Source organism: Nicotiana sylvestris, chromosome 1 (assembly GCF_000393655.2).
Source record: "Nicotiana sylvestris chromosome 1, ASM39365v2, whole genome shotgun sequence".
Lineage (NCBI taxonomy): Eukaryota > Viridiplantae > Streptophyta > Magnoliopsida > Solanales > Solanaceae > Nicotiana > Nicotiana sylvestris.
In genome coordinates, this window is record NC_091057.1 from 140687989 (window position 1) to 140693279 (window position 5291).

At 35.1% G+C, this 5291-nt stretch overlaps 1 long non-coding RNA gene across 1 annotated transcript; it reads left to right on the plus strand.

Annotated features, from left to right (window-relative positions):
- Positions 1 to 1520: 1520 nt before the first annotated feature.
- On the plus strand, positions 1521 to 2935 carry LOC138880410 (uncharacterized). Its single transcript, XR_011403047.1, has 2 exons — positions 1521 to 1945; positions 2737 to 2935. It is a non-coding gene; the product is annotated as an uncharacterized lncRNA (long non-coding RNA).
- Positions 2936 to 5291: the final 2356 nt, after the last annotated feature.

Genomic DNA, 5291 nt, shown 5'->3' on the forward strand with positions numbered 1-5291 from the left:
GCCTTGCCGCACTGATCACAACGTGGTGTTGGGGGTCTCGTCTGACTAGTATCCCTGTGATGTTGCGAGCCTGATGCCCGCGAACTCTGACCTGGATCAGAATAGGTAAATCGATCATATCGAGGCCTCTGAAACTATAGAGGAGCACTAGCTACAGATGGCGCCGAACTCCTCGAAGACTGGGGCCTAATACTGCCTCTGAAGTCATCAGAATACCCTGCAATTTTCGCCCTCTTATGCTGGCCCCTATCCTGCTCCCTATCTGCACTCTACTGGTGCTTACGATCCTCTAGGGTCTGGGCATAAACCTGAATACGAGAAATATCCATGCCCTCCACCAAGGAGGCTGGCATACACTCATTTATCAAATGTGGTCCCAACCTGTTCACGAACAGATGCACCCTATCACTCATCTCGGCCACCATATGGGGAGCATACCTTTCCAAGGAATCAAACTGCATACTATACTCTCGCACACTCATATTACCTTGTCGAAGGTTCAAGAACTTATCAGCTCTAGCTCGTCGTATATCAACAAGAAAGTAGTGACGAAGAAAGGCATCAGAAAATTCCTTCCACACAGTTGGAGGAGCGTTCGGACCCCTGGATCTCTCATAACTATCATACCAGAAAACCGCTAAATCCCATAACCGATAAGAAGCCAACTCTAGTGCCTCCGTATCACTAGCATGCATAACCCGCAGTGTATGATGAACCTGGTCAATGAAAGTCTGCGGGTCCTCCTTGGGGTCTAATCCAGTAAACACTGGAGGGTCTAAATTAATAAAATCACGAACTCTCGCACTAACTAGTTTATCAGCAGCAGCTGTATTCTGCCTCTAAGCCTAAGCAGCTACCAACCTAGTCAACAACAGCAACGCACTCTGCATAACCTGGTATGTAGTGCCAGACGGAAGAACTGGAGGTGCTGGGTGCCTCTTAATATCCTCTAGAGGAGACAGAGTAGATGAGGTATGAGAGGGCATCTCACTCTGAGCCTCACTTTGTCCTGCTCTGGCTTGGGGCACCTGACTGGTACTTGTGAACACCTAATTTTTGTACTATTTAACACCTCCTAAAGTTATTAGTGTTTTGTTATTTTAATTATTTTTCTCAATTTTTGTGATTTTAATTGCATATTTCCTATCATAAAATACTAAAAAAATAGTTCTTTCTTCATTTGTGCATTTTAAGAATTAACTAGTTGTTTAGTTGGTGAATTAATCTAGTTAATTGATCATTAGAATAAGTTATTTAATTAATTTATTTGTGTTAAATTAGTTTAATAAGTAGGATTAAGAAAGAAATTTGGCCAAATTTGAAAGAAAAAGTGTCCAAGAGTGCAAGATAAAGGACTGCCATTGAAAAGGTCTAAAACTATGCAGTTTTGCCTCAAAACTACGTCGTTTCACTAAATGAAACAAGATCAAATCATACTCATCCATTCCATCTTGATCCAATGGATCTCATTCACTCTTGGCTTAGGTATTTAAAGCCTCAAAAATCTGAAAATTGTCTTCATTTTCACCCATAATTCCTTTCTCCTTCTTCTCTCTTCCCTCTCTCTTCACTCTCTCTATGCCGCCCCAGCTCCGCCCACCGTCGCCGACGGACCACCTCCAAACACCTCCAAATTCACACCATGTAATCTCCAGAAATTTCTCCTTCCATATCTCCAAAGCAAATCCTTCAAAAATCTCTCAAACTCCTTGAATCTTAGATCTAAGAAAACTTTCCCGTCATTTTTTTGCCCAAATTCTTGAAGCTCCAACCACTACCACCCCACAATACTTACATCAATGGATAGAGCTCTTCAAGACCTAGCTATTGCTGCCAATTTCACCATGAAAATTCGGCGATCAAAATCCGGCCAAATTCTGGCGACCTTCCCGAACACCCTCTTTTGGCATACCACCATTTTTTCGGCCACTTGAATTATAAAATGGTAAAAATCCTATTATTTTTCGTGGCTGATTTTTTATTATATTTTTATTTTTTCAGATCTTATTTTTGTCTATTATTAATTATTTTAGCATTAGTTTTTGAAGTTTAAAATGTCAAATTTTCTGTTTTTGCACTTGTTGAAGTAGTAAAATAGTTTTGTGTTGATAAAAGTGAGGTAGTGAAAAATACTTAAGAGTATATGGTACTTGTTTGATTGCTTATTTACTACTTCAAGACTCTTTGAATACAACACTCAAAAGTCAAATTGTTTGGTAAGAAAATGTAGACTTTTGGACAGTGTTTGAATAAAAGTCTGTCTTTGAATAGTGGAGAGCAGATTTTGTTTGAAATACTTGACAAGATTTGAACCAGAAAGTCTGGCATTTTGAATATAAGAGCAGATTTTGTAGAATAATCTGTCAAAAAGATTGATTTTTAATTTTTTTGAAATAGCTTATTGTTTTGATATAAAAGGAGGACACTCCATCTTATGGAGGGAGCTCTAGACACACACAAAAGAGAAAAAAATCAGTAGCTATAATATCCCTTAGCAGCTTTTGTGAGTTGATTCTTAATTGAAAAACTTGTTTATGGAAAATAGAGTAGTCTTGAAAGATTTTTCTGGAGTTACATAATTGTACTGTTTTGCTGGGTATTTCTAGTTTATTTTCTTGGGTTTGAATCTGTCGGTTGTCGCTGTCTTTTGCTGTTGTTGCTGCCCGTTTAATTGTTCTACTGTTGATTTTGGAAAGAGCTGACTCTGTTGTATTTGTTCTTCTTTCTGCTGTTCAGGTAATTTTCGGACCATGTAAACTCATAAAATCGAGTTGGAATGAAAGATAATGATGCTGGGAAATATTAGTAGCTTTATCCTTCTATTGTAATTCAATTTTATATGCTCTTGAATGTTTGATAATGTTATAACAATATGTTAGTTAATTAAATTGTGTTAAGCATATTTAATTATTTTTATTTTTGCAAAGCATTAGATATAATTCCATTGGCATTTGATTGTCTGAAAGGAGCATATATATTAAAATTTGAACCCTTGTAGCCATGTTTGTCCCTTTGTTGTCACCAAGCTAAGTTATTATTATTATTATTATTATTATTATTATTATTATTATTATTATTATTATTATTATTATTATTATTATTATATTTTAGAGTCCCAATAATCTTTTTTTATCTCTTAAAATATACTTATTTAGTAATGTAGTTATGTTGTAGATTAGAAAGACAATCTGTAAACTTATTTTTGTAAATAGTTGGCTACGGATTGCAAATAGCAAGACATGGCCAAATCTATAACATAGCTTTAAAAGGCCATATCTGCAGATTTAAAGTCCAAAAGCATATGGGCTTTTGGATTTTGTCTTGGACATGAGCCCATTTGACTCTATCAACCCAATAGTGGGATGTCTCATTCAATGTCAAGACAAGCCCACATCTTACTAGTTTTAAGCAATGTCAATTGATAATTTTCTCTCATTACTCTCATCTTTTAAATTAGTACTCATAACAATAGTTTTCTCTCATTAGTTAAGTTGTAGATTATTATTCAAATCTTTTCTTTAATTTTTTTTAAAATAAATAAAAACGGACATAACAAAAGCATAAAAATCAAATAAACCACAGTTTATCCAAGTTTAATTCAAGCCAAATGTAGTCAATAAAGCGACCATGCTAGAACCACGGGACTCAGGGAATGCCTTACACCTTCTCCCCGGTCAACAGAATTCTTTACCCGGACTTTGTTTTCGCAGACCAATAATAATAGAGTCAAACCTTCCTTTGAATAGGGATTCGAATAAAAGGTGAATTGGAACACCAGTAAAAATCAATTCCAAGTGGCGACTCTGTAAATAAAATAATGCCTATTCAAATTTTGTCACTTTAATTGGAAAAACGCTTTGGCCCATACACATATTATTATTATTTTGAGGGGTAGAAAAGGGGTGTGACAGCTCTGGCGACTAAAACATTTTACACTTAGCTCTTGGAGGGGTAAAAGGGGTGTGACAGCTCTGGCGACTCTGCTGGGGACAACCAGAATTCGAGCTTGTACATGTTGACTTTTATTTGGCTTTATTAATTTTGTATATACTGTAATTTATTTGGGTATAATGTGCCGTTTGTTTGCTTTTTACCGCTTTGATTTTTTTGAATGGTACATATAAACAGTCTTCTCACGTACCCCCTCCGAGTCTTCTTGAATTAAAATTGAGCATTTTCTTGACATAGCCCGCTTTCTTTGAGATAGCCGAGGTGTTTGTCACCCGGTGAAGGATTTTAATCACACCTATTTTAGGCGGGGGCACCACCAGTTAAGCCGGAAAGCAACGCTACCGGTACACTAACCCTCATCGGCTCGAGTTGTCCGCTCGAGTAAGCCAGTCTAGATACCTTTTCCACCAAGATTTAAACTTAGGAGAACAAACCTCATACCGGATTTTCCTAGTAGGTTCGCTCTATGTGCATCACATGCATTTGACTTAGCGAAACTTGGCATAGGGGTCGGGTCCGTATAAGACAGGTATCCTATTTGAGACCATCATGTTCACGTATGTGCTACTTGATACATCATTTAGAAGGCTTACTTGCATTGTCGACCGGCTTTAGAAAATTAGTGTAGCAGAATTATTTAAAAAAAGGTACCCAGTTTACTGAACTATGCGGGTCTGATTCTCATCAGATTTGGGATACGTAGGCAAACCTCATCGGTTCCGGCCCCCAATTTTCAAAAAAAAAAAATTCAAATATATTTCACTTTACTTCCTTCTTTAGAAAATAATTTCTTAGAGATCCCAACTTTAAAAAAATCAAAAAAAAAATTCAAAAATATTTTTTTCTTTTTTATTTTATAAGTCTTTCTTCCACAAAAAAAATCAAAATCAGATTTTGTTTTCCTTCAAAAATCACAAAAAATAAATAAATGAAAAAGAAAAAAAATCGAAAATTCCAAAAAAAAAATTGTTGAATTCCAAAATATATTTTTTTCTGCTTCAGAAGTTTTTTTTTTCAAAAATTGAAAGAAAAAATAATCGAAATTCAAAAATATTTTATTTCTTCTTTAGAAGTGTTTATTTCAAAAAATTCCACAAAAAAATTCAAAAAAAGGAAACTTTAAAAATGGAAAAAAATCTTTTTTTTTAATTCTTTCTTTCAATAATTCCAAAAACAAAATGAAAAAAAAAATCGAATTTCAAAAAAACAATCGCTCTTCTTTAGAAGTCTCACTTTCAACGATTCAATGATAAAATTGAAAAAAAAAAAATCTTTCTTCTTTTGAATCCTTTCTTTCTACCAAAAAAAAATCCAAAATTATTTTCCTTGTTAGGAGCTTT